The sequence below is a fragment of the Natator depressus genome, chromosome 2, assembly GCF_965152275.1.
Source record: "Natator depressus isolate rNatDep1 chromosome 2, rNatDep2.hap1, whole genome shotgun sequence".
Lineage (NCBI taxonomy): Eukaryota > Metazoa > Chordata > Testudines > Cheloniidae > Natator > Natator depressus.
The window spans coordinates 6,011,518-6,037,655 of record NC_134235.1 but is presented as its reverse complement, the minus strand read 5'-3'; the positions used below and the strand labels follow the sequence as shown (position 1 = coordinate 6,037,655).

The 26,138-nt window shown below is 53.3% G+C and overlaps 1 long non-coding RNA gene across 3 annotated transcripts in view; it reads left to right on the top strand.

The window, feature by feature from the left end:
- The window catches only part of LOC141982062 (uncharacterized), a 156,741-nt gene that overhangs the window by 91,626 nt on the left and 38,977 nt on the right, over window positions 1-26,138 (top strand). For all 3 annotated transcript variants that reach the window (XR_012637941.1, XR_012637942.1, XR_012637943.1), the window contains exons 3-4: window positions 13,983-14,093; window positions 14,222-14,760. This is a non-coding gene — a long non-coding RNA (uncharacterized LOC141982062). The remainder of the gene's footprint in view (window positions 1-13,982; window positions 14,094-14,221; window positions 14,761-26,138) is intronic.

Sequence of the window (26,138 nt, the reverse complement as noted above, 5' to 3'; positions counted from 1 at the left end):
GAGGTCCATCCGCTGGTGTCGGGAGGAGAAGACAGACTGGCTTTGGAGGGCAGAACTCCCCCTCCACGGGAGACCCTCCCCTCCGAGACCCCTGAGGACGCCCTTTCTGCTCGGATACCATCCGAACCCCCCGCGAACCCCGAGGCGACCGCTGAGGCGGGCCCTAGAGGAGAGGCCCCCGGGGTAGCAGGCGTTGGCCTCTCCTCCGTGTACGCGGAGATTGAGGCCCTAGATTTGACCCCGGTCACCCAGGGAGAGGATGATCTACTCCCGGCTGGCCTCAGACTGGGCAACCTCACCCCAGCCCCTTTTTCCCCATACTCCCTCCCCCTGATTGCCTTCCCGGGCGAGCACCCTGCAGAAGGTGGTCCACCACCAGATGCCACGGCCGCCAAGACCAACGTGGGGCCAGCGCCTAGCATTACTGGGAGCCCCCTCCCTTACCCCTTAACCCTCGACTCTGCTCAGGAGGCACCTTTCTTCAGTTGCTTGCCTCCTGAATCTCAGAGCCTTACCTTTGCCCCTGCCCCCTCCCCTAGCCCCACCCAGTTTATCCCCTTCTGCGATGCTCCTGCTGCCCCTGGGGTCGTTTCTTTTCCGCCTTCTGCAGATTCCCCCCAAGGAGCAGTTTTTGCACTTTCTAGTCGCGACCCATTAGGAGTTGCAATTTTTTCCCCGCCATTCCCTTCCACCTTCAGGCATGAAATGGATTTCATAACCCCAGCCTGTCAGACCCCCCGTCGGTGGTCCGCACCCTGCCTACCCGCCTTAGCAGACCTCGAGGCTGTATTAAGAGTCCCACCGGGGAATACCCCGGGAACCGTAACCCCATCCCCCCATGAGCTGCGGCATGCACTACGGAAGTTCTTAGAACACACCCGTGGTGCCCGCAATAAGGTACAGCTAGCTCGTCAGCTCTGGGGGGACTTTGAGCAAATTTTTCGGACCACAAGGGCCCTTATAAAGGAGGGCAAAGGGCAAGGCAGGCGCGGTGCTGCGGCCTACGAGCGGGCCCGCAACTTCCAAAACGATCTACTCATCTATGAGATGGGTCACGGGTTGGTGTGCAACCCGCCGGGGGCCACAAACACCCCCGCCACCGAGAAACCTCCACCCCACCAGCCCTCCGCATGATGCCTACTCTTATTGCAACCTTGAATACCAGGGGCTGTAGGATGGCTCTCCGCAGGTCCCAGGTGCTCTCTTACCTTCGGGAAGGAGGGTACTCTGTAGTTTTCCTGCAGGAGACCCATACGGACCCGACCTTTGAGGACAGGTGGCGGCTGGAGTGGGGGGACGGGGTCTACTTTAGCCACTTCACAACTTGGCAAGCTGGAGTGGCGACCCTGTTCTCCCCCACCCTACGGCCCGAGGTGCTAGGGGTCACTGAGGTCGTGCCGGGCCACCTGCTGCACCTTCGAGTCCGTATGGAGGGGCTCGTGGTAAATCTTGTTAATATTTATGCCCCACAAATGAGCCCAAAGCGGCCACAATTTTACCAGCGGGTGTCCGACTTTCTCGGCACCCTAGATTCGCACGAGTGCCTGGTCCTGGGAGGAGACTTTAACACCACCCTCGAGGAACAGGACCGCTCAGGCGCCGAGCCGAGCCCGGCTGCCACGAATATTCTTCGGGAAATAGTTGAATATCACTCCCTAGTGGACGTCTGGCGTGACCATCACCCAGATGACACCTCCACGTTCACTTTTGTCCGGGTGGAGGCCAATCGGTCACACCACTCTCGGTTGGACCGTATTTATTTATCCCGTTTCCATCTTTCACAGGCCCACTCCTCTACCATTCGGCCGGCCCCTTTTTCCGACCATCATTTAGTTACTATAACGGTCTCCCTCCGTGCAGAGAGACCGGGGCCGGCCTATTGGCACTTTAATAATAGCCTGTTGGAGGACGAGAGCTTCGTGACGTCCTTCCGGGAGTTTTGGCTCACCTGGCGAGAGCAATGGCGTGCCTTTCCCTCGGTGCGGCGATGGTGGGATCTAGGGAAGGTCCGCGCCAAGCTCTTCTGCCGTGACTACACTCGGGGCACCAGCCGACGGAGAAATGCGGCGATAGAGCAGTTGGAACGGGAGGTCTTGGAGCTGGAGAGGCGCCTGGCCGCCGACCCCGAGGACCCGTCCCTCTGCGGAGCGTGCCGGGAGAAGCGGGAGGAGCTTCGGGCCCTCGAGGACCACCGGGCCCGAGGTGCCTTCGTCCGGTCCCGCATCCGCCTCCTTCGGGAGATGGACCGCGGCTCCCGCTTCTTCTATGCTCTGGAGAAAACGAGGGGGGCCAAGAAGCACGTCACCTGCCTTCTAGCAGAAGACGGCACCCCCCTCACGGATCCGGAGGAGATGTGTGGGAGAGCCCGCGACTTCTACACAAGCCTTTTCTCCCCGGATCCGACCGATCCTGGCGCCTGCGGGGTGCTCTGGGAGGACCTCCCCACGGTCAGCGTGGGCGACCGAGAGCAGCTAGAGCTGCCTCTCACCCTGGCCGAGTTCTCGGAAGCCCTCCGCCGCATGCCCACCAATAAATCTCCGGGCATGGACGGGCTGACCGTGGAGTTTTACCGCGCGTTCTGGGACATCCTCGGCCCAGACCTAGTTACTGTCTGGGCTGAGTCCTTGCAGGGCGGGATCCTCCCTCTGTCGTGCAGGCGAGCGGTGCTCGCCTTGCTGCCGAAGAAGGGGGACCTCCGCGATTTACGAAACTGGCGTCCCGTCTCACTCCTTAGCACGGATTACAAAATCGTAGCGAAAGCAATTTCGCTGCGGCTAGGGTCCGTGATGGCGGACGTGATCCACCCAGACCAGACCTATACTGTCCCAGGTCGCAGCATTTTTGACAACCTATTTCTAGTCCGAGACCTTTTGGAACTCGGGCGGAGAGATGGTCTGTCGTTCGCCCTCCTGTCCCTTGATCAGGAGAAGGCGTTTGACAGAGTAGACCATGGGTACCTCCTGAGCACTCTGCAGGCGTTTGGATTCGGACCTCAGTTTGTGAGTTTTCTCCGGGTGCTGTATGCCTCCGCGGAGTGTTTGGTTAGGCTCAACTGGACCCTGACCGAACCGGTCAGCTTCGGGCGAGGAGTGCGACAAGGGTGCCCCCTCTCGGGCCAGCTGTACGCTCTTGCGATCGAGCCTTTCCTCTGTCTCCTCCGAAGGAGGTTGACAGGGTTGGTGCTGCGGGAGCCGGAGCTGCGGCTGGTCCTGTCGGCGTACGCCGATGACGTACTTCTCGTGGTCCAGGACCCGGGCGACCTGGCGCGAGTAGAGGCATGCCAAGCCATCTATTCGGCAGCCTCCTCCGCCCGAGTCAACTGGGTCAAGAGCTCTGGCTTGGCGGTGGGGGACTGGCGGCGGGTAAGCTCCCTCCCACCCGCACTTCAGACCATCCGGTGGAGCGCGGGTCCTCTGCTCTATCTCGGCGTTTACCTTTCCGCCACGCACCCTTCCCCGCCGGAGAACTGGCAAAATGTGGAGGGCGGGGTGATAGAGAGGATCCGGAAATGGACAGGGCTACTCCGATGTCTCTCCCTCCGAGGGAGAGCACTGGTGCTTAACCAACTAGTCCTGTCCACGCTCTGGTACCGGCTCAACACCCTGGCCCCGGCCCCGGGTTTCCTGACCCACCTCCGGAGATTGATTCTAGAGTTCTTTTGGTCGGGAATGCACTGGGCTCCTGTTGGAGTTCTTCATTTACCCCTGAAGGAAGGAGGACAGGGCCTGAAGTGTTTGTACACTCAGGTCCGCGTTTTCCGCCTCCAGGCCCTGCAGAGGCTCCTATACAGTGCAGGTAGTTCGACGTGGAGCATACTGGCGCACGCCTTCCTGCGCCGCTTCCAGGGGTTCCGATACGACCGGCAGCTCTTTTACCTTTGTTCGAGAGGTTTTCCGCGAGACCTCTCCAGGCTGCCGGTCTTCTACCAGGACCTCCTCCGGACCTGGAAACTGTTTCTAACGACCAGGTCCGTGGCGGCCACCGCGGGAGCAGATCTCCTCACGGAGCCCCTGCTACACAACCCCCAACTCCGTGTGCAGGTGGCGGAGTCCCGCTTGGTGCGCCAGAGGTTGGTCTTGGCGGAAGTCACGAAGGTCGGAGACCTCCTGGACTACGACCGGAGAGACTGGCTGGATCCCCTGACGCTCGCTCAGCGCATGGGGCTCTCCAGCCCCCGTACTCCCCGGCGCGTACTTCAGGAGGTGAAGGCCGCCTTGACCCCTGCAGCTCGAGATTATGTCAACCGAGCTTTGCGCGAGGGCGCACCACGCCCATCCTCTACCCCGGGCCCGCCGGACCTTTCCATTGGGCCCCTACCCTGCCGATCCCGACAAACCCCTCACCCTTTCACTGCGAGCCGGCTGCATGAACTGCAACCGGTCAGTTTTCAACTTGCATCACGGAAATATTTGTATACACTCACGCTTCACACCCTTCACGCCCACACCCTGGTGTCCCGCCCCGACACAAAGTGGCGGGACCTCCTGCCACCTTTGGAGGGTGAGCAACCTCGATGGGCCAGCTTGTATTCCACCTTGGTCCCGAGGCCCGTCGGAGACATCAGTTGGCGGCTCCTTCACGGAGCTGTGAGCACGGGCGTGTTTTTGACACGGTTTACTTTCATTCCGGATACTTGCCCTTTTTGTAATGTGAGGGAAACCCTGGCACACGTCTATTTAGAGTGTACCAGATTGCAGCCCCTTTTTCGGCTCCTCACAAATATTTTGTTGCGCTTTTGGCTTCATTTTTCTCCCCACCTCTTTATCTATACACTCCCCATCCACGGCCCCACAAAGTCGCGGGATCTCCTGGTTAACCTCCTCCTAGCTTTGGCAAAAACAGCCATTTATAAAACCAGAGAGAGGAGGTTGGCCCATGAAACGTCCTGCGATTGTAGGGCCTTTTTCCTATCCTCAGTACATTCACGTATCCGGGCGGAGTTTCTTTGGGCGGCGACCACCGACTCCCTTGACACCTTTGAAGAGCGGTGGGCGCTGTCCGGGGTTCTTTGCTCGGTGACCCCATCCGGTTCCCTCCGTCTAACCCTTTGCTAGGAGGGCCCTATAATACGTGGGTGTCTACCCCCCCACCCCCAAACTGCCCACCCCGCAGCCGTGCCCATCTTGCCGGGCACTCTCAGGGGGGGGATAATTGGTGACACTGGGCGCGGCCCTAGGTAACTCGAGGGGGTGGAAGACCACGAGTGTCGAGGAACCCCCCCCGCTCTAGGCCGCCAGGTAACTCAGGAGGGTGGAAGACCAAGCCCCCCGCTCTGGGCCCAGGCTAGCCTGAACAGTTCTCCCTCCTGAAAGCTGCTGTGTTATACCTTCTGTTTGCGTTGTTTTGTTGCATACTTTGATTTGGTTCTTGATAATTCTTGTAATTGTCACAATAAAATTTTTTTTCTGTTTCAAAAAAAAAAAAAAAAAAAAATCTTCCCTGTTACCTTACCCAGGGAAAAGGGACCTACTTAGCCTGCTCTCCTGCTGCTGCCCTCTGGCCTGGGCTTTCCTTGCTTTTTGCCCCTGCTTTCGGCTTCCCCCCCGACCAGGCCAGACGCTCCCCCCCTTCTCCTCCCTTTCTTTTTTTTTTTCTTTTTTTTTCTTTCCTGCTGTTAGCCCCCCCCCCCCCCGGCCCCGCCAGCCCTCGGACGCTGCTGCCGCTTCAGCTGAAACCCCCCCCATGGAGGGGGGGGCCTGCCGGCCCACTCCCCAAAGCGGGGGAGTGGAAGGACCCAGCCCCCAGACCCAGCCGCTTGTTGTTTGTCTGCGGACCCGTTTTCGGTCGAGAGGATTCTTATCACTTACTCCGGCATTTCTGGAATGCTGTTGCTGAAAAAAAAGAAAACCCGGAATAGATGGAAAAAAAGCCATCCACCAGAGGAACACCGCCCGGGGAATCTACAAATTGCCGTGGAGGGGACCTAAGACTGAGTAACTTTCGAACTGTGCTCTCGTGTCGGGGGAGGCTTTGACTGTGTCTTAATTGTGTTTGCAGGGACACGGGGGGACATCTGTGTCCTCCCAACCCCCACACTACAACCTTCCTCACTGCCCCCCCCCCCACCATCTTTGCTGGCTATCTAACATCTGCCTCTGGACACAGCTGCTCGCCCTGATTCCACCGCGTGGACCAGAAACACCAGCCAACCAAACAGGACTCTCTGGACAAGCGTACGGTGGTTTATGTGGCCCCCCAAAAAAATTGTCCACCCCACAGCTTGTCCCTTTCTATCTGACCCCAACTCCTGTTAACCACCTGCCACCGCCCCCGCTGGGGCATCGGCAATGGAGGGCACCGCGGTGACCTCCACCGCTGCCATGCCCATCGCCTCCCCAGACTCCAGAAAAGCCCCTCCAGCCGGCGGGAAAGGCCAGGGCAAGAAGAAGGGGAAGGGCCCCACTAAAACCATGGGGTCCTCCATGGAAGGGGTCACCCCCACTGCTGCGACCCCGCCACCGACCACGACGTCCTCTCCCGCTGCCCCCTCCACCAGTTCTGCGGATGTTCCTCCGTCAGCCCCCAGGATGTATGCCCGGGCGGCGGCAGCCCCCCTGCCTGCCGCCTCGTCATCTCTCCCACCCACCGCCTCCGCCACCATCAACAGCAGCCGGGGCTCCTTTCCCACCATGACAAGGAAGCACGGTGTCTGATGCCTCCTGGTGCCCGCCTCGCCCCACGTGGAGACCTATGTGCGGGTGTTGGCGAGGGTAGTGGGGCCCTCGGCCATTGTGGGGAATGCACGGGAAGGTCGTCTTCTTCTTAGCATCGGAGGCTGCTGCCCAGGAAGCAGTGGAGAAGGCCTGGTGGTGAGGGGGGTGTTTGCCCCCCTAGAGCCGCTAAAGGACCTGGGTGTCCACCTGGTCCTGACCTCTGTCCCTCCTTTTCTCCCCAATGCTGCCCTGCTACCCACCCTTTCCACCCTGGGGAAACCTGTTTCTGTTATCAGCCCTCTCCTGTTGGGCTGCAAAGACCCCGCCCTCCGTCACATTTTTTCCTTCCGCCTGCAAGCGCAACTTTTATTGCCATCAGCGGCGCGCGACGGAGAGGCGCTCGAGGGGTCCTTCCTAGTGCCCCACCAGGGGACCTGTTACTGGGTGTACTTTTCCACGGGGGAAGCCCGGTGCTACCTCTGCTGGGTGTCAGGGCATGTCATAGAATCATAGAATCATAGAATCATAGAATATCAGGGTTGGAAGGGACCCCAGAAGGTCATCTAGTCCAACCCCCTGCTCGAAGCAGGACCAATTCCCAGTTAAATCATCCCAGCCAGGGCTTTGTCAAGCCTGACCTTAAAAACCTCTAAGGAAGGAGATTCTACCACCTCCCTAGGTAACGCATTCCAGTGTTTCACCACCCTCTTAGTGAAAAAGTTTTTCCTAATATCCAATCTAAACCTCCCCCATTGCAACTTGAGACCATTACTCCTCGTTCTGTCATCTGCTACCATTGAGAACAGTCTAGAGCCATCCTCTTTGGAACCCCCTTTCAGGTAGTTGAAAGCAGCTATCAAATCCCCCCTCATTCTTCTCTTCTGCAGACTAAACAATCCCAGCTCCCTCAGCCTCTCTTCATAAGTCATGTGCTCTAGACCCCTAATCATTTTTGTTGCCCTTCGCTGGACTCTCTCCAATTTATCCACATCCTTCTTGTAGTGTGGGGCCCAAAACTGGACACAGTACTCCAGATGAGGCCTCACCAGTGTCGAATAGAGGGGAACGATCACATCCCTCGATCTGCTGGCTATGCCCCTACTTATACATCCCAAAATGCCATTGGCCTTCTTGGCAACAAGGGCACACTGTTGACTCATATCCAGCTTCTCGTCCACTGTCACCCCTAGGTCCTTTTCCGCAGAACTGCTGCCTAGCCATTCGGTCCCTAGTCTGTAGCGGTGCATTGGATTCTTCCATCCTAAGTGCAGGACCCTGCACTTATCCTTATTGAACCTCATCAGATTTCTTTTGGCCCAATCCTCCAATTTGTCTAGGTCCTTCTGTATCCTATCCCTCCCCTCCAGCGTATCTACCACTCCTCCCAGTTTAGTATCATCTGCAAATTTGCTGAGAGTGCAATCCACACCATCCTCCAGATCATTTATGAAGATATTGAACAAAACCGGCCCCAGGACCGACCCCTGGGGCACTCCACTTGACACCGGCTGCCAACTAGACATGGAGCCATTTATCACTACCCGTTGAGCCCGACAATCTAGCCAGCTTTCTACCCACCTTATAGTGCATTCATCTAGCCCATACTTCCTTAACTTGCTGACAAGAATACTGTGGGAGACCGTGTCAAAAGCTTTGCTAAAGTCAAGAAACAATACATCCACTGCTTTCCCTTCATCCACAGAACCAGTAATCTCATCATAAAAGGCGATTAGATTAGTCAGGCATGACCTTCCCTTGGTGAATCCATGCTGACTGTTCCTGATCACTTTCCTCTCATGTAAGTGCTTCAGGATTGATTCTTTGAGGACCTGCTCCATGATTTTTCCAGGGACTGAGGTGAGGCTGACCGGCCTGTAGTTCCCAGGATCCTCCTTCTTCCCTTTTTTAAAGATTGGCACTACATTAGCCTTTTTCCAGTCATCCGGGACTTCCCCCGTTCGCCACGAGTTTTCAAAGATAATGGCCAAGGGCTCTGCAATCACAGCCGCCAATTCCTTCAGCACTCTCGGATGTAACTCGTCCGGCCCCATGGACTTGTGCACGTCCAGCTTTTCTAAATAGTCCCTAACCACCTCTATCTCCACAGAGGGCTGGCCATCTCTTCCCCATTCTGTGATGCCCAGCGCAGCAGTCTGGGAGCTGACCTTGTTAGTGAAAACAGAGGCAAAAAAAGCATTGAGTACATTAGCTTTTTCCACATCCTCTGTCACTAGGTTGCCTCCCTCATTCAGTAAGGGGCCCACACTTTCCTTGGCTTTCTTCTTGTTGCCAACATACCTGAAGAAACCCTTCTTGTTACTCTTGACATCTCTTGCTAGCTGCAGCTCCAGGTGCGATTTGGCCCTCCTGATATCTTTCCTACATGCCCGAGCAATATTTTTATACTCTTCCCTGGTCATATGTCCAACCTTCCACTTCTTGTAAGCTTCTTTTTTATGTTTAAGATCCGCTAGGATTTCACCATTAAGCCAAGCTGGTCGCTTGCCATGTTTACTATTCTTTCGACTCATCGGGATGGTTTGTCCCTGTAACCTCAACAGGGATTCCTTGAAATACAGCCAGCTCTCCTGGACTCCTTTCCCCTTCATGTTAGTCCCCCAGGGGATCCTACCCATCCGCTCCCTGAGGGAGTCGAAGTCTGCTTTCCTGAAGTCCAGGGTCCGTATCCTGCTGCTTACCTTTCTTCCCTGCGTCAGGATCCTGAACTCAACCAACTCATGGTCACTGCCTCCCAGATTCCCATCCACTTTTGCTTCCCCCACTAATTCTACCCGGTTTGTGAGCAGCAGGTCAAGAAAAGCGCCCCCCCTAGTTGGCTCCCCTAGCACTTGCGCCAGAAAATTGTCCCCTACGCTTTCCAAAAACTTCCTGGATTGTCTATGCACCGCTGTATTGCTCTCCCAGCAGATATCAGGAAAATTAAAGTCACCCATGAGAATCAGGGCATGCGATCTAGTAGCTTCCGTGAGTTGCCGGAAGAAAGCCTCATCCACCTCATCCCCCTGGTCCGGTGGTCTATAGCAGACTCCCACCACTACATCACTCTTGTTGCACACACTTCTAAACTTAATCCAGAGACACTCAGGTTTTTCCACAGTTTCGTACCGGAGCTCTGAGCAGTCCGGAGGGACTGCCCCTTGGCCCGGCAAGGAGGGGCACCTGGGATCCCCGAGACCTGGCAGGACATCGGCCCCGTCATTGCCGCGACTACCACCCGGGGCACTAGCCGACGGAGAAATGCGGCGATAGAGCAGTTGGAACGGGAGGTCTTAGAGCTGGAGAGGCGTCTGGCCACCAGCCCCGAAGACCCACTCCTCTGCGGAGCGTGCCGGGAGAAGCGGGAGGAGCTCCGGGCCCTCGAGGACCATCGGGCCCGGGGTGCCTTTGTTCAATCCCGCATCCGCCTCCTTCGGGAGATGGATCACGGCTCCCGCTTCTTCCATGCCCTGGAGAAAACGAGGGGGGCCAAGAAACACATCACCAGCCTCCTGGCAGAAGATGGCACCCCCCCCACGGAACAGCCGGAGATGTGCGGGAGGGCCCGAGGCTTCTATGCAAGTCTTTTCTCCCCGGATCCGACTGACCCTAGTGCTTGCAGAGTGCTTTGGGAGGAGCTCCCTACAGTCAGCGTGAGTGACCAAGACCGGCTAGGGTTGCCTCTCACTCTGGCCAAGTTCTTGGAAGCCCTCCGTCGTCTGCCCATGAATAAGTATCCAGGCATGGACAGGCTGACCATGGAGCTCTACCGCGTGTTTTGGGACGTCCTCGGCCCAGACCTAGTCACCGTCTGGGCCGAGTCTCAGCAGAGCGGGGTCCTCCCTCTTTCGTGCAGGCTAGCTGTGCTCGCCATATTGCCGAAGAAGGGGGACCTCCGCGATTTACAAAATTGGCGTCCCGTCTCGCTCCTCAGCACAGACTACAAAATCATAGCGAAAGCAATCTTGCTGCGGCTAGGGTCTGTGCTGGCAGACGTGATCCACCCAGACCAGACCTACACCGTCCCGGACCGCAGTATCTTTGATAACCTATTTATGGTTTGGGACCTTTTGGAACTTGGGCGTAGAGACAGTCTGTCGTTCACCCTCCTGTCCCTAGATCAGGAGAAGGCATTTGATAGGGTGGACCACAGGTACCTCTTGAGTACTCTGCAGGCGTTTGGCTTTGGACTCCAGTTTGTGGGTTTTCTCCGGCTGCTGTACACTTCCGCAGAGTGTCTGGTTAAGCTCAACTGGACCCTGACCGAACCGGTCATCTTCGGGCGAGGAGTACAGCAGGGGTGCCCCCTCTCGGGCCAGCTGTACGCTCTGGCAATTGAGCCCTTCCTCTGTCTCCTCTGCAGGAGGTTGACAGGGTTGTTGCTGCGGGAGCCGGAGCTGTGGCTGGTCTTGTCAGCGTACGCTGATGACGTGCTCCTCGTGATCCAGGACCCCGGCGACTTGGCGTGGGTGGAGGCTTGCCAGGCCATCTATTCGGCAGCCTCCTCCTCCTGGGTCAAGTGGGTCAAGAGCTCTGGCTTGGTGGTAGGAGACTGGAGGCAGGTGAGCTCCCTCCCACCCACTCTTCAGACCATCCAGTGGAGCGCGGGTCTGCTGCTCTATCTCTGCGTTTACCTTTCCACCACGCATCCCTCTCCGCCGGAAAACTGGGAAAATTTAGAGGGCGGGGTGATAGAGCGGCTCCGGAAATGGACGGGACTACTCTAATGTCTCTCCCTTCGAGGTGCTTAATCAACTAGTCCTGCCCATGCTCTGGTACCAGTTCAACACCCCGGTCCCGGCCCCAGTTTCCTGACCAACCTCCGGACATCGATTCTGGGGTTCTTTTGGTCAGGAACGCCCCTGTAGGGGTTCTTCATCTACCCCTGAAAGAAGGAGGACAGGGCCTGAAGTGTCTACACACTCAGGTCCGTGTCTTCCGCCTCCAGGCCCTACAGAGGCTCCTTTATGGTGCAGGCAGTTCGGCGTGGAGCACACGGGTGCACGCCATCCTGCGCCATATCCGAGGGCTCCGATATGACTGGCAGCTCTTTTATCTCCGTCTGGGAGGTCTTCCGCGAGACCTCTCAGGGCTGCCGGTCTTCTACCAGGACCTCCTCCGGACTTGGAAACTGTTTTTAATGACCAGGTCCGTGGCGGCCACCGAGGGGGTAGATCTCCTCGCGGAGCCCCTGCTACACAAACCCCAGCTCCGTGTGCAGGTGGTGGAGTCCCGCTCGGTGAGCCAGAGCTTGATCCTGGCAGAAGTCACGAGAGTCGGAGAGCTCCTGGACTACGACCGGGGACACTGGCTGGATCCCCTGACGCTCTCCCGGCGCATGGGGCTCTCCAGACCTTGCACCCCCCGGCGCGTACTTCAGGAGGCGAAGGCCGCTTTGCCACCCGCTGCTCGAGCTTACCTCAACCGGGTCCTGCTCAAGGGCACGCCCCGCTCACCCTCTACCCCAGGCCTGCCGGACCTTTTAATTGGACCCTTGCCCCACAGACCCAATCGATCCCCTCACCCCTTCACTGCGAGCCAGCTGCATGAACTGCAGCCGGTACGCTTCCAAACCGCACCAAGGAAACATCTATACACGCTCGCGCTCCACACCCTTCACACCCTCACCCTAGTGTCCCGCCCCGACACAAAGTGGCGAGACCTTGTGCCACCTTTGGAGGGTGAGCAGCCCCGGTGGGCCAGCCTGTATTCCACCTTGGTTCCGAGGCCCGTCAGGGACATCAGTTGGCAGCTCCTTCATGGAGCTGTGAGCAAGGGCATGTACTTGGCGCGGTTCACCCCCGTCCCGGAAACTTGTCCCTTTTGTGGAGTGAGGAAAACCCTGGCGCATGTGTATTTGAAGTGCGCCAGTCTGCAGCCCCTGTTCCAGCTCCTCACAAATCTCCTATTACATTTTTGGTTGCATTTTTCCCCTCATCTTTTTATTTATGCACTCCCCATCCGTGGCCTCACAAAGTCGCGGGATCTCCTAGTTAACCTACTCCTGGCCCTGGCTAAAATGGCCATCTATAAAACCAGAGAGAGGCGGTTGGCCGATGGAGTTTCCTGTGACTGTGGGGCCGTTTTCCGATCCTCGGTCCGTTCACGTATCCGGGCGGAGTTCCTCTGGGCGGCATCCACCGACTCCCTTGATGCTTTTGAGGAGTGGTGGGCACTGTCCAAGGTTCTCTGCTTGGTGTCCCCGTCTGGGTCCCTTTGTTTGACCCTTTGATTGGGGGAGAGAGTAAGGGACCCCAACCCCAGCCATTGCTGCTGCGGACACCACCATCTTAGAGGGGTCCTTTCACACATGGGATTGTCCACCTCACAGCCCACCCCTCTTGTTGGGTGCTTTCAGAGGAGGGAACTGTTGGTGACACTCGGGCGTGGTGCCAGGTAACTCGAGGGGGTGGAAGACCACGAGAGTCGATGAAGCCCCCTCACTCTTCCCCCTCCATCCCATCTGCAGCTTTGGCGAACATTGACTTTCGATTAATTACTCCGCTGGTGTAATGTTAGAAAACACAGCCAGGCAACGAGAGTCATGTGGAGTATGACATGTAGCTGATCTGCAACTGCTAGCAGCAAATAGCTCCAATGGCCAATGATGGGACACTAGACAGGGAGGGCTCTGAGCTACTACAGAAAATTATTTCCCAAGTGTTTGGCGGATGGGTCTCTCCCACATGCTCAGGGTCTAACTGGGAAGGAATTTCCCCCCAGGTTAGATTGGCAGAGACCGTGGGGTGCGGGGGCGGAGGGTTGCCTTCTGCTGCAGCATGGGGCATGGGTCACTTGCAGGTTTAAACTAGTATAAATGGTGGATTCTCTGTAACTTGAAGTCTATAAACCATGATTTGAGGGTGTCAGTAACTCAGCCAGCGGTTGGGGTCTATTACAGGAGTGGGTGGGTGAGGTTCTCTGACCTGCAATGTGCAGGAGATCAGACTAGATGATCATGATGGTCTCTTCTGACCTGAAAGTCTATGAGTACTTTGTTTTCTCAATAGGGCATCCCTTTTGTTCTCTTGAGAGATCTCAGTGACACTTCCAGAGAAATCCTCTGCAATCCTCTCCCAGACATGTCCAGGGATGGCAGCCTTGTGTCTCCCTCTGTGACAGTAGCCTTGCCCATGCCACTCAGTATGACGAGTTCTTCTGGGACCATTGCCATGAACTGGCTAGCAGCATGGGGGCAGCTTTTGGATGCTGCTAGCTGCAGGGTTCTCTGTGCCTCTGTCGCCCTCAGGAGTGAGATATCAGCCAAGATTGCCACTGCCTGGGGAAATATTGCCCACACTCACTGCAGTTTCCCTCTCTCCAAATACCCAGGGATCAGCATCCAGCTTTTAAAGCTTCCATGCAACGGAACACACCCTGTCCTCCCCGCCGGGCTGGGCTATGCTTGCCGTGGCTTCAGCTACAGAGCGGTGCTGTAACGAGGTACTTCAGTGACAATTATCATTTCTCATTACAGATATTTATGGGAATAATGCAAGGGGATTTTAGATGTATCTTTCCCTTTCCATTGTGACTGTAAATCTAATGGTGTATCTGGCTGTTTTAATCAGTAGTCTCTGGTGTACTGGCCTTGAGGGGTGCTGCCTCCCTGCCTGCTGCATGTCAGACCCTGATCAGGAAGAGAAAGAAGAGGACTAAGGAGGAGGTGTTTGGCAAGCTCCTCCAATCCTCTGCGGCCTTAGACTGTGAACACAGAGCTTGGAGGGGCCATGGAAACCATGGAGAAGGACTGAGAATGGGGTGGTCAGCTTCTGCAGGAGTGGGAAAAGGACCGAGAGGCGCATTGGGGAATGCCCCAGGACACCATGGGTCTGCTCAGGCAACAAATACAAATGTTGCAGTGCATTGTTGACCTATATGCCCAAAGACCATTGACTCTGCAGCCTTTTCCAATCCTTGGATTGCTCCATGGTCACTGGTGTCTACATCCCTCAACACAGCAGATGACACCATGGTGTGCAGCCGGCCCCTAGCACACCACGCTCGGAGAAAACAAGGGGAACCACAGCTACACATACACGGACTGGTGAAAACAACAGGATCAGGCAATGCTGGTGTTTCATTCTGTTTTGGACCGGGGGCGTTCAAGGTATAGTTCAGCCTGTTACACTATTGACAGTTCTTACTGTTTCTTTGCACATAATCAAGTTCTATTTGTGGAAATTCTGAGTATCTTTTTTACTGTACAGCAAACATTACAGAATTCATAGCGGGAGATCATTAACATCCCATATTCAAAATATTACACCATGCATTACAGAAATTAGATCAGGAGGCAATAACCTCCATATTAAATAGCGTGCATGAAGAATTACAGAATTAATAGCGGCAGACAGTAACTCCCCTATATTAAATAGCTTACACTGAGCATTACAGATTTCTAAGTGGGAGCCAACAGCATACCTATGAATACTGTTTCATAAGTGTTCATCAGACAAAGACTAATGTGCCTGAGTGTTAAAATAGTCTTTTAAAGCCTCCCTCAGCTGTACCGCTCCACAGAGAGCACTTCTAATTCAGCAGACAGCTAGTCCGCCTCGCTCCTCCACCATGGTGGTAGCTTTTCCCCCTTTGCCTCACAGATGTTCTGCAATACCCAACATGCAGCAATAATGATGGGGATGCTCACCTCACTGAAATCCAATCTAGTGAGCAAATATTGCCAGCGCCCCTTCAATCTACCAAAAGTACATTCAACTGTCATTCTGCAGCTGCTAAGCTGGCCATTGAGTCCCTCCTTGGTGCTGTCAGGGTGGCCACTGTACAGATTTATGAGCCAGGGGAAAAGGGGTAAGCTGCATCCTGCAGAATCACTATTGGCATTTCAATATCACCAGAGTTAATGTGCTGGTCGGGGAAGAATGCTCCTGGATGCAACTTTTTGAAAAGTTCTATGTTTTTAAAGATTCATGTGTCATGCACCTTCCCTGACTAGCCCCCACTGATGTCTGTGAAGCATTCCCGGTGGTGCACCAAGAAAAAGTGTCTTTTTCTGTTGATGTACTCAGTGGCAAGGTGGGCCGGTGCCAAAATAGGGATATATGTGCCATCTCTCTCTCCACCGCCATTTGTGAACTTCATTGCTAGACATCCATCCACTATTTCCTACACATTACCAAGATTCCCAGACCTGTGCAGCCGGGGATGATTAATGGCCTTACACATGTGGATGACAACAGCCTCCTCTGTGGATTTTCCACCTTCAAACTCATTACTCGCTGCCTCATAGCAATCTGGCATTGCAGACTTCCAGAGCGTGACTGTCAATGGGGCTGTGATTTTGGTGTCCGTGTATCAGATGGCTGGGGTGAGCTTGACTCACAAATCCAGGCATGGGGCCTTTCATATCCAAAGTTTTGCAGCTACTGTTCACCATCCCAAACCTGTCCTCCAATCAAGCAGTGTTTGTTGCTCGGGCCCAGAAGTGGCAATCCGTAGTGTGGAGCTTCTCCGTCAATACCAGCAACAGCCGGACATTTTTGGTCACTGCGGCCACCAGCATGCAGTTATTGTGCTTGAATATCTCTTCATCTTCCTCCTCACATGGCCAGTTGTAGTAGCTCTTGTTCAAGTCCTGCAAATACAGGAGAAAAGTGCATTCTGTGTTAGCAGTGCTTGTGATAATTGCACTGTCCTGTGTCAGGTCCATGCTTCTGCCAGAGAGAATACAGTGTGCAGGACTGTGGGAGTTTTAAAAAACGATGCAAAAATTATGGGCTGAAGTAGGCATTACGGGATGGAGAAAGTGATCCCCCCAGTTCCCAGAAATCCCTGGGTGAACCAGTAGCTTCCCACAAAGCTCTGAGAAAATGTCCCACTAGGTACTGAGCTCCACAGAAGGGCTGGGCACACTGGGATACCTACCTGCAGTGCGCTGCAGTTTACGTTGACGCAACCAGTCACAGTGAGAATGCGCACGGCCGGTGCAAGCACCCAAATGTGCAGGTGCACAAGTGACAGGCTACAGCTGGTGACTCTACGCCGATGTGACTTGCATTGACAAAATATTGTAGTGTAGACATGGCCTAAGTAATAACGGCAGATAAGACTGGTAAATTCAGATCTAGATCTAGATTTTGAACTCCCTCGAGTTCCATCTAAGGGTTTATTTAGCCTATTATGGAGATAAATGGCAGATGGGATCTTTGGAGTTTTTAGCTGTGAAGTTTTAGAAAGTCTCTGAGCACGTGCAAACTGATTTTTCTAAGGTTTAAGACTTGGCCACATGTGTGTGGCTTTTCAAAAGGATAACCAAAGGTACGTCCCTGATGCAAAGGCTGTCCCCTGCCAAATTGCAGATCCCTACTCCAAAGGAGAGGAGTGAAAAATTTTCCATGACACTTCTTTCCATCCAAACCAAAATGTCTCATGGGGTGTCAACAAAGTTTTCATCAGGAAGTGTCTCAGGTCCAGGATGGAAATCCAGAGAGCAAGAGACCTCAGAGCAGCCACGTGGTGGTTAGGACACTCTGATTGGGAGCAACGACTTGAACCCAGGTCTCCTATATCTCAGGTGAGCATTCTAGCCATGAGTCCCCTTGCCCAGCCAATCTCAATTACTCTCTGCTGCCAGCCCTAGGCTCCTTGACCCAATCCACACATCCTGTTCTTGTCACCTCTGAATTCGAATCAAGCAGGTGCGTGGGGAATTACGAGCACAGGACAGACAATCTCCCTCATTTCAGTCCCAAAGTCTAGCTCCGCTTCCCAGATCTGCAATTTCAGGGAAAGTCCAGATTTCCCTTCTGCAACTCCAGGCTGGAGAACGCTCAGGACAGCTGGAATGTTTGGAGTTTTTCACTGGGAGGCTCTATAAAGTCTCTGAGCATGTGCAAACTGACATTTTTCAGAGGTTCATAGCTCAGCCAAATTTGGGTGGCTTTTCACAGGGACAGCCCAAGGCACATCCGTGAGGCAAAGGCCACGTCCCTGCCAAATTTCAAGTCCCTGCTCCAAAGCCTTGGGGCAAAAGAGCTTCTCTGAGAAAAGGTTGCCAGAATTTTTTAACATGGGCAAAACGGTGTATTGGCCCTCGCCTCATTCTGAGAAACAGCTACTTGGCTTTGACCGAAGTTTAAACAAAAATCAGCCTGAGGCAGATGCTCTGCAGGGGAAAATATCAACCCAAATGGTTAAATGTTGGCAATGTTCTGAGCAGTCCAAAACAGGGTCTTACAATGGGAAGCATTGGGCAACTTTAATAACAGGTCACACCACCAGCCCTGCTTAACACTGAAGAGTGCAAGTGCTTGGTTCTCTGTTGACCCTAACCATAGAGATGCAGCCTAGACTGTCTTTTGGGCTCTCCATATAAGGCTACTGACTCACCCAGGAAGGAGCAGTGTGGAAAGCAGCTACATACCTGGGGCCTTCCCTCCACAGGAGGAGACTGAACATGCCTGGGAACTTGTGGGACCCTGCTTAGTGGAAGCCCCAGGACTGTGGAACTCACTGCCACTGGAGCACTGGCTGAACATGAGCCTTGCTGCCTTTCGGATGTACTGCTGCCCAAATGGGGTACAGATGGACCTCTCCGTGCAGGAGACGAGGAGAGAGCGTGGCTCCTGCTATAGCATTCTGTTGCGTGATGCACGACTGGCATTACAGCCATGGGTGCCTGATAAATGGGGATAAAACAGTCAAGCAGATGATCAGTCCCCCTAAGCAGTAACCAGGAAGGTCTGCGTCCCAGGAAAGCATTGCTTGAGCAGGGCCGGTCCAACTCCCCGACTTCAATGGCAACTGGACGAGCCCGTTCAGTGGCTGCTGCTCAATTGGTCTGACTCTGCCCCTCTCCCCGCCCTCCCCCCCCCACCACGTTGCGGACAGGTTGTAAGCATCTGCACAACCAACACCTGGGCCAACTTAGGTTCCACGCTGCTGATGCTTCCCTAGCGCTACCAGCATCTCAAGCCGGGCTTCCCCTGGGGGACCCTGTGAAACTAGTCCCTGCAGGAAGTTCCACCCTGCAGGGGCTGAGTGGCACCTCCCTGCAGCCCTCTGATTGGCCCATGCCGATATATAAACCAGGAAGCCATCACAGGGAGCTGTCTGAGCAATGATGCAGATTGCCTGCTTGCTTTCACGCTAGACTGTGGCTTACCGTGAACCTTAGACTCTGGTACCTGACCCTGGCTTGTCCCCAGTTCCACTAGGTGCCTCCTGACCACAGCTTGGCATCTGGCCAGCGATGCCAGCCGCCCACAGCTCTTCCTGTTACCGTCACAAATCTGAGCACTGAGCTCATACAGATCTGGGTTGAGAACGTCATCGAAACACATTGAACCCATCAAGGCATGATGCCTGAGGCCACCCATGTTCATGGGTCTGTCAAAGACCCTCATGGGATTTGACTGCTAGGTGCAGGATTACCCAGAGCTGATCCTGGAGGAGACAAGCAGGGTCAGGGCCGGGTAAAGGAATGCCAGGATGACGGCCGGAGCTCTGCCAGGGGCCAGCACAGACTGTGTAACCCCTGGGACTTGTGCTGAACTCTGCACAGGGGCAGATTTCATCCTCTGCCTATATCCATACAACCTTGTAGATGAATTGGCTCCCTGGCGTGTTTTGCATTGTTCCCCTCCTGTCACCCCCCCCCCCCCCCAATATAATATTTCAGTGAAGGAGTTTCCTGGTGGAAAGAGTCCAGCTTGTCGGCTCAAGAACAAGAGTGCAAATAAACGGTTCGCTCTTATTCCCAGTGAAGTCAATGGGAGCTTTGCCACCAGCTCACAGGGGTAGGATCACACCAAAGAGGCAAGATGCCTCCACTCCGGCTGGGTTCTCCCGTCCTTCCTCACATCACACACACATGTGGCCACAGTAGGAAGGGAAACGTGGGGAGCTCCAATAAACGTTGCAGAGCAAGGTTGTCCGGGAGCAGGAGCATGGAGGGGATAATGGGAAGCAAGGGTGTTTCCACAATGCTGCAGGGCAAGGCTAGGGAGCAGAAATGGGGCTGGTGTAGACATGAGCAGGTATGAACACACCCTCATATTAACCCTTATTCCTCTCTGATTGCATCTCCTATAAACTTACTTTGGCTCTGTTACATTTCTCCTCTCGGGGAGGGGCGGTTTGTTCAAATGAAATAGGATGAAACTCGTCTCCCTGCCTCCCTTTATGCATTGATCTGGGGGGCCGGCGCTCCCCACCCTCGCTAATGCAAAATAAGGCCGGGCAGAGCTCTTTGGGGCCCTAGGTACAGCCACACTCTTTGGTCCAGAGCCACAAAGGTATTTAGGCTCCTAACTTGCATTGAAATCAACGAAACACCTTTGGGCATAAATACTCTTGTGGGTTAGGGCCTTTGTGCCCATTGATTTCTGAATGCTAGCGGGTGGACCCACGCCGAGCTGGGTGGGCGATGGGTGTGTCTAGGCTGAAGCTGGAGGCGTCATTTCCAGCAGATGGACATGCACTAGCTTTGGTCAAGCCGGCATGCTAGGAATAGCCGTGTCGCCGTGGCAGTGCGGGCAGCGGGAGGGGTTCGCCGCCCCCAGTACGATCCCACCTGAGACCGGACGCATTCAGGGCAGCTAGCCCAGCCTGCCACTCGGGCCGCTGTAGCTACGCTTCCGTTTCGGTAGCGCAGGTCTGTCTGCTTGAGCGGGCAATGGCAGCATCCAGGTCTAGGGTAGAAATACCCTATGAGCCTGATCCTCGGCTCGCATACATCAGCATAGTCAATGGAGCTACTTCAGTTTACACCAGCTGAGGATCTGTCCCTGTGGCTTTCCAAGAGGGGGTTTCAAACCACCTCTGAGCTCTGAAATGCTGACGGGGCCCTGATGTCTGCGGCCTCTCCTCGTTGTTACAGGTTTGATGGCCTGGCTGTTAAGTGGCCAATGGGTGTATAAATACCTGATATACCCATCTGCACCTTTATGGCTTCGATTCCCTGACCTGCTCCGGTCTGCTGAGCCCAGATCCAGCCCAGCAGCACGTACGACTGTAAAGCCATTCAAAACAAGAGTTCATTACCCAGCGGGGAGCTTTTAGGATTTATAGATAATAATCCTCGCAATGAAATGGTAACAGCCTAGCCAGCTGCGGCCTCTGCCACTCACTCTGGAGTCTGTGGTCTGACTTCTCCCCTCCTCCTCGCTCCCTCACGGCCTGCTCTCTCCTTTCAGCTGGCCCATCGGGTTGCCTCTCTCTGCTTGGGCAAGTCACTTAGCCCCCCATGCTGCGTCCCTACTCCCCCCATCCCAGAGGAGGGTGACAGTTCGTACCTATTGATAGCAAGGGGTAGGTAAGTGCTATCAATAGGTATATATCTATATGTTAATATATTGCTTTATATGTATATATATTAACACAATTAACACAATCCCCAAACTGGGCATGCACCTAACCTGAGTAACCTCCTGGGCCATGCTGCTCTTAGCCGTCCCCGTGCCTGCTGTTTGCTGCCCCCACTCGTCATGACCCAGCCAAACCTCGGCGCTGATCCAGCATCAGGATCCGCTAACACAGCCCCGTGGGCCTCTTTGAAGACTCAGGAGCAGGGCCTTACCTTCTAAGCTAGCTGTGTCTTCTGCGAAGCTCCTGGCGCACTGCTGGGCGCTATCCAATGATGCGGGGACAGTGCTGGGCGCAGGGGCAGTGCACGGAGCCACCTCCCCGCCCTCGCCAGGGGCCACAGAGATGTGCCAGCAGCCAGCCACTTCCGGGAGCGGCGTGGAGCTATGGCAGGCAGGCAGCCTGCCTGAGAGCCCCTTGTAGCGGACCGGAGATCACTGCCTGTGATTTATTTTTGCAGGACCCCCACTTGAGCCGGGATCCTGGGCTGAAGCCCCTAAAGATCCTGCCTTAATCCGACCCTGGGGGTGGGTGAGGTTCTGTGGCCTGCAATGTGCAGGAGGCCGGACTAAATGATCATGATGGTCCCATCTGATCTTAAAGTCTATGAATCTATGAAGCACCTCAGAAGACCCCTGCCCTGAAGAGCTTCCAAGCCATAGGTCTGATCCAGGGTGTTGCAAAATGTGTCCGAGTGAGTGGGAGAGTTGGCTGTGAGAAGAGGAGGAAATGTGGCGTTTGTGTGGCTCAGCCGCATGAGCGGAGAAAGTTTGCCATGTCTCAAAATTATTTGGAAGCCAAACTGATCAATATTCCGGGCTGTTAGCAGTTCATTTCCGCATTCACCACACAGCCCCTAATAAATCGTCTGGTCAACAAGCATGATATGAAAGCTTCAGAAAATATGATTGCAAGTCAGTAATGTACGGAGAAGACTTTTTAAAATAACACTGCATTGCCCCAGTTTTTCAGTCAGCTTCTCAGTATGTGCATAATTTAGAAAGTTGTGGTCCTCAGAGATAAAATTCCACATAGATTTATGGAGTGGTCTCAGAGGTAGTTCGAGAGATGGAATCTGAGTTTTAAAGGCAGTTGTGTGTATAGATGGGTCTGTGAGTTTTCCACCCAGATTGAGCATGTACCATACACACACAATACAGGAGGGGGGAAAAGTATATTCTCAGTTCACAGACTAATGAGCTAACCTGAGAATCTCATTTGAAAAGGTGCGAGCTGTTTCATTTGCATGTTAATATTCACATAAGCGAAACAGACAACTTAAGTCAGTTTCATAAGGCAACTACAGACCACATGAAATAAACCTGGCTGTCTGGAGGATGTGGTTTATTGTTTAGATCGCTGGCCCAGTTGTTTATTGTTTGGGGCTTTATAGCCTCAACTCAGTCTGCTGGCTTATGTTCTGTGATGAAGACCTGAAAATCAAATTCATACTGAGCCTGTCCTGGCAAATGATGAGAAGGCAGGCACACTTTTCTTTAAAATGGTGCAAGGCACGACTGACTTAGCTTTGCAGTATTGCTGGGTTATAATTTAGGCTGTCTGACCAGTCTCAGCCAATAATGATACAAAACACCTTTGTTTTGCAGAGTAACTTTCCTACATATGCAACCTAAAACTTTTCAGAGCTGCATAGCAATAGAGGGAAGTTGGACAAGGGAGAAGAGAGATGTGTCAGACCGTTTCAATTCAACATAAACAGGAGACCCTTTGATCTAGAAAATAAAGTTAGAGGTTTCAATCAGAACTAAGTATCAGCTGCCCTTAATGATTTTAACAGTGAAATCAAGCTAGAATAGTTCAATTATTACCCTATTTATATTATGACACATCATTAGCAGTAGCGCACTATTATGACTAATTGGCCAAACAGTAATAAAATGAGTAGAAAAATGAAAAAAGCAACATGAATTTTCAAACTTCCCATACAAAATTCTGAAAGGTTCCTAAACCAGTTGTGCCATGGGAATTTTAGTCTAAGTCGACACATTTTTCGAAATGGTTTGATTTCAATGAAAAAGGCATTTTCCCCTCGAAAATACATTTTGATAACAATTTTCCGAGCAGCTCTATGAGACAGGGTGGCTGTTCCAGATGGCAGGAACATCAGAGGAGGAGACTTTTGCATAAGCAATGGTAGAAGGGGTGAAGGAACATGCTGGATGATGTAGCAGGGAGGCCCCTCCTTGAGCACAACCCCCCCGGTGGCAAGGCAAGGCACAACTGGTGTGCATGCCTCAGTTTCCCCTTCCTTCCAACCATTGAAGAAACTTAGCATCTGAGTGTCTGATACAAAGCCTGTCTCTGGGCACACTTTATTCTCATATGCCAGTGCAGTAATCCCCCCAAAACCCTTTCAGTAAAACAGTCTCACCATTTCCACAATAAACATAAACATACTGTGGGCTTTTCCTATTCCCTGCTCCGGGGACACCACCGCCAAGTCACCCATCTTGAGAGTCAAGAGCAGCACTCCGTACCCAACTCCTCTCCAGGCTTCTGACTCACCCAGTCTCCCCATCTTGAGGGCCCTGGTGCTCTTTCTTAAGCTCAGCTGGCCAGTGTCATTCACAGAAGGAATGGACATGGGAGTAGATGGAAAGAACTGGCAGGCAGAAGGGCTTATAAAACACAGCAGGCTGCTTGGAGCCAGACAGGGGGCCAGTGGAGTTATTCAAGGGTAGGGACGATGATGTCATGCTCTGTCTCCAAAAGTGGGACCTGGGGAACGGCGGAGAGGGAGGTGCAATAGCCTGGGATTAGGAGAGATGGCATCAGAGTGTTGGCATACAGCGGCTCCGGGCAGTTGGAAGCTCTGGTGATGAGAGCGTCACATATATGCATAGTGAGATGAGCTGTGGCAGAAGTGGAGACCAGCTGAGTTACAGATCTTAGAGATGTGGGGAAAGGAGTGTTCCAGGTCAAGGATAATGCCAATATGAACACCTTACATACAGTCATGTAGCATCTTTCATCCTCCAAACAGTGTGTCAAGCGAATATCCACAAGGGTTAAGTACTTTTGGTATTAAATCTCATAAATAAGACAGCACCCCAAAGCGGTGTGATGGAGAATTGCTTTAGAGTAGAGTGCCATCCATTGAATTCCCGTACAATCTATGGTCTTCTTGGAGGTCTCCGATCCAAGTATTGACCACTCCTAATTCTATTACTTTGGGCTGTCATCCTCTCAGGTTTTACATACAAACTACTATGGCTACAGGTCCCATGGAAGGGACAAAGCTTAGAGTTCATTCCCTCAGAAGCACCGGGCATTGGCCGCTGTCGGCAGACAGGATACTGGGCTAGATGGACCTTTGGTCTGACCCAGTATGGCCGTGTTTATGTTCTTCTGTATGTAAGGGAGGACATCTCACCAATTTGCAGACCTGGCAACTCCTTATACAACAGTTCAAGAAGCTTGGGGAATAGATTCAGGAAGGCATGAGAGGGACCGAGAGGTTTTATTTTATTTTACTTTATTTTATTTTTGGTTGCACAGTAGGTTCACCTACAGTCACTGGAAACATGGATGGAAGGCCTAGAATAAGTCACAAGCGAGATGAGTATGATGATCATAGCTCTGTTCCTTTGTGGCGGTTTGATCACATCACATGAAACCTTCTCACCAGTAGGCACAAGTTGGCGTTATCACTAGTTAGAGCCCCGTGAATTTTTTTTTTTGAAAATTTTCATTTTAGTTTTCAAGAATTTCATACTATTTCATTTTATCCTGCCCCAAGGAGGGTGGGAGGCCCTCTTGGGGGAGGGTTGGGGCCTGCCCCTGTGGTAGGTGAGAGGCCCTGGTGCAGGGGTTTGATCCTGCCCTGGGAGGGGTTGGAGAGCGAGCTCACCCCACACTCATCCCACAGAGGGAGCTCCTGTCCTACAGGGCTGGGCCAAGCTACCTGCTCTGGGCATTGTGACTTGGTGGATGGGGTCACAGCACTACGCACTCAGATTTGGCCAGGTGGCACTGAGACCCTGTGTTCCAGGTTGCAAAGCCTTTAATAGGGGGCCAGGCCCGGCCCCCTGGGACAGGAGCTGCAGGACCCGCTGCTGTAGGGTGAGTTTTTCATTTTATGTCATTTTATACAATCTTGTTCATTTGATTTTGTGTTATTTCACATTTACAAAAAAACCATGGGGCTCTATCAACAGCTGTACGGCTGAGAGGCATTCCTGGAGTACAACAGCAGGGGGTACTGCAGGTTAGGAATGAGGTATGTCAGCAGACCTGGTGCACGAAAGACTGTCCTGGTGCATAACAAACCTGGCTCCAGCCACAGTCAGTGCTGTCAATCCTTCATTTTAAAGATAGATAGGAGGAACGGGCACGTTGCAGCATGGACTCTAACCTGCTACCTTTGGTGCCTTCAGAATCGGCATAGAATCATAGAATCATAGAATATCAGGGTTGGAAGGGACCTCAGGAGGTCAACTAGTCCAACCCCCTGCTCAAAGCAGGACCAATCCCCAACTAAATCATTCCAGCCAGGGCTTTGTCAAGCCAGGCATGGCCAACTCTGAGAAACAAACACACATTGCGAATCTCTTCAGCTCTGTGCCACTCATTCATCATGAAACACAAACTCAGGGAAAGCAACGATGGTTACAGGTGCCATTAAAAATCCAAATCTCAGGGGTGATTAGCCCATGAATCTGTGTAGGGCAGAGTTCAGAGCAAGCTTTGGTCTGAGTTTCCAAGCAAGCCAGGGAATCTAGGTTTGGAGTGATCCCAGGGCCAGCTGGGTGAGCCTGGGATGCGGCCATTCAAGACGCCTGAGGCTAGAGCCAGTCAAAATCTTTCCACTGAAGATGACATTTTCAGTTTTCACCCCAAAATGGTTCCATGGTGAAAACACGTTTCATAGAAAAAAGAATTATTTTTGATGACATTTTTGCAGATTTTTGTCAGCTGAAAACCAAACGTGTTTGGGTTAAAGGTTTGTGGGTTTCAGTTTTCAAAGACTTGAGACTTCTACCACAAATTTGTGATTTTTGAAAACTGACATTTTCTTTCAAGTTGAGGTTTTTCATCAAAAACAAACAAACAAAAGGTTTGGGGCGACATTCTGAGGAAAACAAAAGAAAACAAGTGTTCAGCCTTTCTCACCAAAAATCATCTGTATTTTTCCACCAGCTC